This window comes from Rattus norvegicus, chromosome 8 (assembly GCF_021556685.1).
Source record: "Rattus norvegicus strain SHRSP/BbbUtx chromosome 8, alternate assembly SHRSP_T2T, whole genome shotgun sequence".
In the NCBI taxonomy this organism is placed as follows: Eukaryota; Metazoa; Chordata; class Mammalia; order Rodentia; family Muridae; genus Rattus; species Rattus norvegicus.
Window position 1 is genome coordinate 26,402,501 of NC_141541.1, and position 11,928 is coordinate 26,414,428.

The window sequence follows — 11,928 nt, forward strand, 5'->3', positions numbered from 1 at the left end:
GATCCGATGCCCTCTTCTGGTGTGTCTGAAGACAGCTACAGTGTACTCATATATAATAAATGAATAAATCTTGGGAAAAAAAAAGCAACAAATGCTCCTTAACAGCTGAGCCAACAGCCCCTCCGAAATGAGATCTCACTATAGAGCCCTGACTGTCCTGGAACTCACATGTGGACCAGAGATGGACCTGCTTTGTTCAGGGCTAGCTGATGCTCACAAGAATCACTGGTGAAGCCCCAGAAGCTTCTATTCTGTGAAGCACAGCAGACAGGAGCTGCTTCCTCCATTTACTGACATTCAGGAATGGCATGTGGTGGCAGAAGTTGGTGCCATGGGGAAGGGCCACATCTGTTCCTAGATCATGAGTCTTGCCTGATTTGCAAAAGGCAACATCAGGACCTGAGCTATCTGTTCCACTCAGCTTCTGTAGACTGCAGCCTGGACTCCAGGAAGATACCTCTCAGGGTGATGGGTAGGCCCTGGAGGGGAAACAGTCCTTAAACTCCATTACCCTAAGCCAGCCAAGTCTCCAGGTATGCAGTCTGTCATCCAGGCGTGCTCTCGGTTAAAGCCTTCATGATTGAGATCTATAGTTCTCAGCCAGCCACCTGCCCCCTTCTAGGTTTGATTCCCTGGCAAACACAGCTCTTGTTGCAGGTTCTGCACCCAGGGAGCCAAGCAACCAGGGATGGAATGGTGTGATAGGAGTAGCTGGAGTTCAGTTGTGCTCACCTAGCATGTGGGGAGCCCCAGGCTCCAGCCTGAGCACTGCTAATAGGTCATGTACAATCTGTAATCTTAGCACTTTTCTCTGAGAGCACAGAGACTAAGGCCACCCTCAACTGTGTAGTGCTCCATTTTAAGGCCAGCCTGGGCTAAATGAGACCCTATCTCAAAACAAAACACTCAAGAAGAAAGGAGACTAGGAAAGACTTTGACAGGTTATTTCCTGCTATTATTTTCTAAATAATGAAGTATAAAGCTAGGAATGGTGGCTTGTACCTGTTATCCCAGCCAAGAAGGCTGAGTCAGGAGCATCACTACAGGTTTAAAGCTAACTTGAGCTATGACATGGTGGTGCTGATGATGTCACTGGGAGCCCTTGCCTAGTATACACAAGGCCCTAGCTTCCATTCTGGTGCCAGAAACAATACGATTTCTGTGAGTTCCAGGTCAGCCAGAGCTACACAAGGAGATCCAATGCAATAAACAAACATGTCGACCACCACACATGACCCTAGAGCACCCACAAAATGGAAGGAGAGGGGCCTGAAGAGACAAAGGTTTTAAAAAATGTTTTTTTTAAGTGGAAGAAGCTAGGCAGTGATGGCACACACTTGATCCCAGCAACTCAGGAGGCTGAGGAAGGTAGATCTCTGAGAGTTTGATGCTAGCCTGGTGTACAGAACTAGTTCGGGACAGTCAAGACTACACAAAGAAACTCTGGAAAAACACAACAGAAAATTATCCTCTGACCTCACACACAGACTATGATGCGTCTGAGCACACACATGCACACACAACATACCTGGGGTGGGGTGCGTGGATAATTACTTGAAGGTTTTATTTTGGGCTGGAGAGATGACTCAGTGGTTAAGAGCACTGACTGCTGGGGCTGGGGATTTAGCTCAGTGGTAGAGCGCTTACCTAGGAAGCGCAAGGCCCTGGGTTCGGTCCCCAGCTCCGAAAAAAAGAACCAAAAAAAAAAAAAAAAAAAAAAAAAAGCACTGACTGCTCTTCCAGAGGTCCTGAGTTCAAACCCCAGGAACCACATGGTGACTCACAACCATCTGTAATGAGAGCTGATGCCCTCTTCTCGTGTGTCTGAAGACAGCTAATAAATAAATCTTTAAAAAAAAAAAAGGTTTTATTTTTAGTTTAGTTTATGGATGTTTGCTTGTGAAACGTGTGTAGTGCCATTGGAGGACTGAAGAGGGTGCCTCTGATCCTTTGGAGCTGGAGTTAGAGGTGGTTGTGAGCAACCATATAGAGTTGGGAGCTGGACCGAGAGGTGGCTCAGTGGTTAAGAGCACTGATTGCTCTTCCAAAGGGTCCTGAGTTCAAATCTCAGCAACCACATGTTGGCTCACAACCTGCCCTCATCTGGTGTGTCTGAAGACAGCTACAGTGTAGTTAAATAAAATAAATTAAAAAAAAAAGAGTTGGGAACTGAATCTGGGTCCTTTCCGAGAACAAGTGTGCTGGGTGGTTTTATGTCAACTTGGCACAGGCTAGCATCATCTGAGAGGAGGCAGGTAGGCAGGCAGGACTGTAGGGGACTTTCTAAATTAGTAACCAGTGAAATAGGGCCCAGCTCATTGTGTGTGGTTGTGGTCCTGAGTTCTGTGAGAACCTGCGCCTCCCCAATGATGGGACTACAGCCTGGGACACTGGTATCTCCAGCTTCTCCTGTGGTCCCAGAGGTCAACCCCAGTCCTTATGCTTGTGCAGCATGCACTTTATCCACTGTGCCATAGCTCCAGCCCTTTCTTTTTATCGAAAAATAAGTGTGTATGCCACTGCCCGCATGTCCCGTGGCTTGCTCTTCCAGACAGTGGCATGTGCTTGTTCTGACAAATGAACACCAGAGGGCGCCAGAGGCCCCAGACATGTCCAGCTAGGGCTTTTCTGTTTTGCGGTGAGAAAGACTCAGCAGAGCAGGTGAAGGGGATTAAGGTAGACTAGCTTCTTTGATACACACACACACACACACACACACACACACACACACACACACACACACACACACACACACACACACACACACACACACACACACACACACACACACACACACACACACACACACACACACACACACACACACACACACACACACACACACACACACACACACTGTTTGCCTAGCATATATTCATCCGGTACTTCAAACTAAACATGGTGCTGGTATACACCTGTATCTTAGCACACAGGAGGTGGAGGCAGGAGGATCATCAAGACTATATAGTGAATTACAGGCCATCCTGAGATGCTGAGAGTCTGTCTTGAAAAAAAGAACAAAACTTGAGATATATAGTCTGAGAAGCAGAAGCAGGTGTATTTCTGTGATTTTAAGGCCACACATTGATACCCTGTCTCAAAAAAAAAAAAAAAAAAAAAGAAGGAAGAGAAAACACCACTAGCCATTAATCAGAGTGGCTCAAGGCTGAAGTTGCAATGGTCTGGGTTGACGGCTGTTGGAGGTGCTCCAGTTTGTGGCAGCTTGGAACCACAAGGACCTAAAGAGCACTTACAGGGTGCTCCACACAATGTTCTGGATCAATAACAGCACATTTCAAAACTGGTGACCAAAAGGATAATCATAAAAATGCAAGTCTGACATAGTGGCACACGCCTTTGATCCTAGCACTCAGGAGGCAGAGGCAGAAGAGTCTGCGTGAGTTTGAAGCCACCCTGGGTCTATAGAGTGAGGTCCAGGACAGCCAGGGCTACATAGTGAGACCCTGTCTTTAAAAATAAAAAAAGACAAAACAAAGTTTACTTTTTCTTTTTAGACAGAGGCTTATGTTGCTGAGACTGGCTCATAAAGTATATACCCTGTACTCAGGGGTGACCTTGAACATGTCTGTGTTTCTGTCTGTGTGTGTGTGCGTGTTCCCCTCCTCTCCCACTTTCTCCCCACCCCCACATGTATGTATGTCTCTGTATGACCCCCTCCTTCTCTCTCACCCTCTCCCCACCCCCACATGTATGTGTGTCTCTGTGTCCCCCTCCTTCTCTCCCACCCTCTCCCCACCCCCACATGTATGTGTGTCTCTGTGTGTGTCCCCCTCCTTCTCTCCCACCCTCCCTCCCTCTCTTTAACATTTTATGTGAGTACACTGTCATTGTTCTCAGACACACCAGAAGAGGGCATCAGACCTCATTACAGATGGTTGTGAGCCACCATGTGGTTGCGGAATTGAACTCAGGACCTCTGGAAGAGCAGTCAGTGCTTTTAACTGATGAGCATTAAAAAAATAAAAAAAAAAAAAGGCTTGGGGATTTAGCTCAGCGGTAGAGCACTTGCCTAGCAAGCGCAAGGCCCTGGGTTCGGTCCCCAGATCCGGGAAAAAAAAAGGGGGGGGAGCTGCTCACCCCCTCCCCTCAAAAAAATAAAAAAGCAGGGTTGGGGATTTAGCTCAGTGGTAGAGCGCTTGCCTAGTGAGCACAAGGCCCTGGGTTCGGTCCCCAGCTCCGAAAAAAAGAAAAGAAAAAAAAAGCAAAACAAACAAACAAAAAAACAGGTTTCTCTGTGTAGCCCTGGCTGTCCTGGAATTCACTCTGTAGATCAGGCTAACCTCTAACTCAGAGATCTGCCTGTTTCTGCCTCCTCAGCTCTGGGATTAAAGGTATGAGCCACCACTGCCCAGCTTAAATTTTAATACATTTGTGAATTATGTATTTATGTGTGTATGCACTTGTGTAGAGATCAGAGGGCACTTTTCTGAAGTGTATTCTCTCCTTCCACATGTGGGTTCTAGGGATTGAACTCAGATGGTCAGCCTTGGCAGCAAATGCCTTTAATCCTGAGACAGGATCTCTCAGTGACACACATACCTCTGTGTGTCAGTCATGCTAACTGGCACGCAGACTCTCGGAAACTTTCCTTTGTCTTTGTCTGCCATGTCCCCTTTGGTGTGCTGTGCACGGCAACTGTACTACTCTGTCCGGGGTTACTTGAGTTCTGGGGATCTGAACTCAAGGTGTCAGGCTTACCCAGTGTCTTAGTTAAACCATGACCAAGGCAAACCTATAAAAGAAAGCATTGAATATGAGCTCATAGTACCGGAGGACAGAGTCCATGGCCGTCAGAGTGGAGAGCAGGCAGCAGGCGAGCACAGCACTGCAGCACAGGCTGAGAGCCACTGCCTGGGAATGGTGTGGGTGTGAGCCTTTGAAATGTCAAAGCCTACTCTGACAAGGCCACACCTCTCAATCCTCACCAAGAAGTTCCACCAAACAGCATTCAACATGAACCTATGTGGGGTGTTTTCATTCACACACCATATTCCACCTCCTGGCCTCCATAGACCTCATGCACAGTGCTCCTAGTAGAAGTTCAGAAGCCCACCCCTTCCTAGTTCTCACTCTTCCAGGGGCCCTTTTCCTGCAGAAGGGATATTTCAACAATATTCATGTGTGTGGCCACATGTGTGCAGGTTGGAGGAGTTGGTTATTTTTCCACCATGTGGATTCTAGGGTCCACACTCAGGTCCTCTGCCTTGGCAGGAAGTTGCTAGCCCTGACAATGGTCTCTGGAAGCCATTCAGGTGAGACAGCTCTGACAGCATAGCTTCAGGCAGGGGTCACAGTTGCAGCCCTGGGTTTGATACTTGGGTCCCTGGAAACTGCTTCAAAGTCCCAGCTGTTGCCACCCTCTCTAGGCTGAGGACTCTCTGCAATAAGAAAGCCAAGAGAAGGCTTGACCCTTGTCCTTTGCTGCCACATTTGACAAGTCTTCGCTGATGGTTTTTTGTTTTACACCTCACTTACATGCATACGTGTGACCAATCAGGATCACAAGGTTCAGAGGCCATGAGCCTGACTACACTTGGGGATTCAGTCCTATGGACAGGGAGTGGCTTGCTCTCTCCTGCCCCATGAAATAGTAAGACCTGCCCTCGGTTGCCACTGATGGTTTACTGGAGTACCTAGCTGCAGCACATGTCACCCGCCCTGGGTTGGTATCCCGAGCTGACCAGGAAGTTCTGGTCTTCTGTTGTCTGGGGTGTTATGGTTATACACTGACCCTATCCAGTGTGAGCTGGTATTCCTATGTAAATAAAGTTCTCTCGTGTGTTCACCCTTCCCTGCATACAGTTGGACACAGGAGAATCGGCCATATCGGCCATCTCCTTAAATATGGAGTTGGGGACCATTGTACATGCCATTAGCAAGTTTAGGGATAGGAAGGATCAGGCCCACTCCCTGGTCTAGCAGGAGAGAATCCTCATCTGTAGTTAGGCTCAGAGATCTGAACCGTGTGGTGGTAGTCGGTTAATCTGCTCTAAGTTCCCTTGTGGGTGTGCACGTTTCTCACTGCCTCACCGTTGTGGGTTACACACACACACACACACACACACACACACACACACACACACACACACACGGCCTTATTTTTTTTTCCTTTTCTTTTTTTTGGAGCTGGGGACCGAACCCAGGGCCCACTGAGCTAAATCCCCAACCCACACGGCCTTATTTTTAACATGCCTTAAGTGGCTCAATGGTTGGGCCACTCCCAAACTTCCACGTTGCTAAAGCCTCCCCTCTGATACTCCTGAATTATTACTAACATCTAGATTCCAGCTCTGCTACCCCAGACCCAGTTGGGGAGAGGCCATTGGGGCTGCTCTTCCCCAGCTCTTACATGACTGTCACGCTGTCTTCTGCAGCTCTCCCACCTGATCCTCCTGCTTCCCTGGCATGGCTGTACTGAAAACAAAAACCTCTTCTTCCCATGGTTCCCTTGCCTGAGAAATCTAAAGTCCTGTCTCTCTGCTCAGCCATTGGCCACCGGCAACTTTATTCACCAACCAAAGCCACCTGGGGGCAGGGACCCTCATTACTTGCAGGCTGCCGTGTGGTTCCCGTGTAATTTGGGGAGCTAAATTAACACAAAGAGCATTAGAACCAATTCACAACAGAAAAGTCTGAAAGTTCAGAGGCTCTGCACCGTGTCATCTAGACCAAGTGGATCCTGATTGGTTATATGTGTGTATGCAAATAAGGTGTAGAACAAAGACCAATCAGGAAGGATCTGTCAAATGTGGATTAGAGAGCAAGGGCCAAGCCCTCTCCTGTTGTCCTTATGACAGCCAGGACATCAACTTATTAGGGGAGAAAGGGGGAGAGGGGTAATAGTGAAATGGCTCAGTTTGTAAAACTCCTTGCTTCCAAACCTGAGGACCAAAGTTCATTTCCTGGGACCCACATGGTAGAAGAAAAGATCTAATTTCTGCCGTGTCAGGATTATTGGCGAGTTGTTCACTGACCTCCACATAAATAGGCTGTAATAATCTCACTGCACTCTTTCCCAAAAGAATAAGTAAATAAGTAAGAAAAACTATTGAGACAGTTTCTCTGTGAAACAGCCCTGGCTGTCCTGGAACTCACTCTGTTGACCAGGGTGGACTTGAACTCACAGAGATCCACCTGTCTCTGCCTCCACAGTGCTGAGATTAAAGGCATGCACCACCACCACCCAGATTTTTTTTTTAAACTTATTTATTATGTACACATCATACAGCTTTCTGCCTACATGTATGCAACTACAGGCCAGAAGAGGGCACCAGACTTGATTATAGGTGGTTGTGAGCCACCATGTGGTTGCTGGGAATTGAACTCAGGACCTCTGGAAGAACAGACAGTGCTCTTAACCTCTGAGCCATCTCTCCAGCCCCCACCACCCAGATTTGAAAATCATTTTAGAAGTGCATGTTTCTAAAGCAGCTGTAGCACACACCGTTAATCCCAGCACTTTGGAGGCAGAGGCAGGCAGAGGTCTCTGAGCTCTAGGCCAGCCTGGTCTACAGAATGGGTTCTGGGACAACCAGGGCTATGTAGAGAGGAGGGGGGAATAGGAGAGGAAGAGTAGGAAGAAGAAAAAGAGGAGGAGGAGAAAGAGAGGAAGCAGCAGCAGGAGAGAAGAGATGGACGAAGGCCCAGCAGCTGTGACTACTTATAACCCATTTTCCTTTGCTCCCACAGGAGGTGCTGTGGAGAGCCATCGGGTCCCTCCATGAGATTTCAGCCACTCTTTTCCTGCACCTCCCAACTAGCAGTATGTAACCTGTCCCGGCTGCATATGGGCTCAGAGTCGTGGTAGGCGCTCGAGGGTAGCAGAAGTGAGGCTCTGTCCATGCAGCTATGAAGTGGTTGTCATCCATGATGGGGATCTTGTGGGTTCCCTCACATTCCTGTAAGTCACTCCTCACCTACACTATATAAGTCAAATCAACTTGATTTCCCAACTGGGACTTCAGACGAACTCCATTGTGGTCTGTCATTGGTGTTCTGTCCTGGGGAAGACCAGGTCTGTCTTAATATTTCACCTAGAGAAAGGCTGGGTGTGTGGGGATGTACACCTTTAATTTCAGCATTCAGGAAGCAGAGGCAGGTGGATCACTGTGAATTTGGGGTCAGCCTGGTCTAAATAGTAAGTTGTAAGCTAGCCAGATCTACATAAACACTGTGTCAAAGTAACAGCAACAACATTAATAATAACAATAAGGGCTGGAGAAATGGCTCAGTGGTTAAGAGCACTGACTTAAGAGCTCTTCCAGAGGTCATGAGTTCAATTCCCAGCAACCACATACATGATGGCTCACAACCATCTGTAATGGGATCTGGTGCTCTCTTCTGATGGGTCTGAAGACAGCTACAGTGTACTCACATATATAAAATAAATAAATCTTAAAAAAAGGAAAAAAAGATTTAAAAAATAGTAACAATAAATTTCCACAAGTAGTAGAGAAAGCAGCAAGATGTAGATGGAAAGATTGGCCCCCTGCACTGATGAGACATGGGGGCAACAGACAGAGCATGCTCTGTAAGGCCTGAGCTCTGATGTGGATTATATGTGCTATAATATGGAAATATAGAAAGGGCTAGAGTCTGGAGCCTTGAGAGGGGTGTGTGTGTGTGTGTGTGTGTGTGTGTGTGTGTGTGTGTGTGTGTGTGTGTGTGTGTGATTAGTGTGGTGTATGGACCCTGGTAGAATTCAGTGGAGAACATCAGTTTTTCTCCTCTGTCACATCATTTATTTCTTGAAACAGGGTCTCTCTTAGCCTAGATCTACACTGCTAGCCAGGAAGCCCCGGAAATCCTCTTGTAAGCTGCCCCCAACAATAGTGAGGTCACATGCTCCTCTGTGGTAGTGTCTTAGGGCTTTTTCCTTTTTCTTTTTAAAAAAGATTTATTATATATAAGTGCACTGCAGCTGTATTCAGACACATAAAAGAGCATCAGATCCCATTACAGATGGTTGTGAGCCACCATGTGGTTGCTGGGATTTGAACTCAGTACCTCTGGAAGAACAGTCAGTGCTCTTAACCACTGGCTATCTCTTCAGCCCATAGAGCTTTTTTCTTTCTTTTTTTTTTTTTTTTCTTTTTTTCGGAGCTGGGGACCGAACCCAGGGCCTTGCGGTTGCTAGGCAAGCGCTCTACCACTGAGCTAAATCCCCAACCCCTTTTTTTTAACTTCTCAAAATGTGGTTTCTCTGTGTAGCTCTGGCTATCCTGGAACTCACTCTGTAGACCAGATTGCCTGCCTCTGCCTCTTGAGTGCTGGGATTAAGGTCAGGCACCACCACTGTCCAGCTGTTTCAGGATTTTTTTTTTAAGATTTATTCATTTATTATATATAAGTACACTGTAGCTGTCTTCAGATACACCAGAAGAGGGCATCGGATCTCTTACAGATGGTTGTGAGATGTCCCATGTGGTTGCTGGGAATTGAACTCAGGACCTCTGGAAGAGCAGTCAGAGCTCTTAACTGCTGAGCCATCTCTCTAGCTCTGTTTCAGGATTTTTATTACTCTGATGAAACACATGAGCGAAAGCAAGTTGGGAAGGAAAGGGTTTATTTGGCTTACAATTCCAGATAGTAAGTAGTCCATCACTGGAGGAAGCCAGAGCAGGAACTCACACAGGGCGGGGACCTGAAAGGAGTAGCTGATGTGGATGGAGGCTGAGGTGGAGTGCGGCTTAGCGACTTGCTCCCCATGGCTTCATCACCCTGTTTCCTTATAGAACCCGGGACCACCAGTCCAGGGATGGAACCACCCACAATGGGATGGACCTTCGCCCCCCATCAGTAACAAATTAAGAAAATGTTCTACAGCCAGGTCTTATGGAGGTGTTCCTCAATTAAGTCCTTCCTTTTGGGCTGGAGAGGTGGCTCAGCGGTTAAGAGCACTGACTGCTCTTCCAGAGGTCCTGAGTTCAAATCCCAGCAACCACATGGTGGCTCACAACCATCTGTAATGGGATCTGATGCCCTCTTCTGGTGTGTCTGAAGACAGCGATAGGGTACTCATATACATAAAATAAATACTTTTTTTTTTTTAAGTCCTTCCTCTCAGGTAAGTCTGCTTTATGTGTCAAGGTGACTTAGGACTTGCCAGCACCGCCTCCTTTCAGCTGGGCTCCACCTTATAAAGTTTTCACAACCGCATAAAACTTTCACCACTTGGGGACAAAATGTTCAACATAGGAGACTATAGAGGACATTTCTGTTTTGTTCGTACTTAGATTTGAGCCCAGAGCTTCAAACATGCTAGGCATGTTTTCACTGAGGGACATATTAACACTGTAAGATAGGATATGTCAGAATTTCCTCTTTTCTAAGGGAGGATAGATCATATTGCACTGTATGGATGACTGTACTTTTTCTATTTATGGTGGATCATGCCTGTGAGAGGCCAACCAGAGTGGGGCTGAGAGCCTGGTCTTCTTTTTTTTTATTTTATTTTATTTATTTATTATATATGAGTACACTGTAGCTGCCTTTAGACACACCAGACAAGGGCATCAGATCTCATTACAGATGGTTGTGAGCCACCATGTGGTTGCTGGGATTTGAACTCAGGACCTTGGGAAGAGCAGTCGGTGCTCTTAACCACTGAGCCATCTCTCCAGCCCCCGAGCCTGGTCTTCTTTACAGATGATGTAAATCTGTTCTAAAATGTCCTCCTTGTGGGGTGATGGTGGCATACAACTTTAGTTCCAGCACAGATCTGACTTAGAGGCCAGCCTGGTCTACAGAGCAAGTTCCAGGACAGCCAGGGCTACACAGAGAAACCCTGTCTCAAAGGCCTAAACAACCAACAACAACAAAACACCTTCTTCAAAAAAAAAAGAAAAGAGTGAAAAGAAGGAAGGGGGGAGCAAGAGACAGGCAGGAAGAAGACAGGAAGAAAGACGGGAGAAAGTCACAGACGCACGAGGCCTGGCTCTCATCACCCTTCTGACAGGACAGATGTACTAACGTCGCTCCGACTGGCCTGGAACTCTCTGTGCCCACCAGGTGGACTCAAGCTTGTGGTCCTCCTCCTGCATATGAGTGTTTGTCTTGTTTGCTCGGTTGGTTATTTTTCTGAGATATGGTTTTCCTGAGTAGCCCTGGCTGTCCTGGGACTCACCTCTGTAGACCAAGCTGGCCTTGAACTCAAGAAATCCTCCTCTCTTGCCTCTGCTTCCAGAGTGCTGGGAATAAAGGCATAGACTACTACCGCCTGGCTCAAGATTAATGTATTTTTTTGTATATGGGTATTTTGTCTGCATGTAAATCTGCATACAGAACAAGGAATCCGATCCTGTAGGACTGCAGTTGTAGATGGTTGGGAGCGTCCATGTGGGTGACCTCTGGAAGAGCAGCCAGTGCTCTTAGCTACTGAGCCATCTCTCCAGCCATCAGTGGCTTTGGTGAGTCATGGTTTCAGGTGGTTACATAACCTATTTTAACTGAGTCTCACAGACCCCACCCACTAGGCTTCACACTGGGTTCTTCACCCTGGTTCCAGAGGCTGTGGTTCAGTGGCCTACACGCAGGAAGCTGATGGTTTGATTCTCAGAACTGAATAAACTAGGGATGGTGGTGTGTACCTATAATCCTAGCACTTAAGAGGGTTAGAAGTTCAAGGTCATTTTTGGCAAGTTGTTCAATGCCATTCTAGGCCATATAAGACTCCATTTCAAACAAATAAACAAAAAAAAAAATGGGAGAGGGCAAAAGGCCCAGAGGATAAAGACTTGCCACCAACCTAATGACCTAATTTGGATTCCCAGATGGTGAAATACAGCAGATGGAAAACATGGACTCCCCTAAATTGTCTCCTGATCGCCACATGTGCTGAAGGTGCATTTTCATCCCCAAAGCAGAATGAGGCTATGGGAAGAAAGGAAGGAGAATGTACAAGGAAAG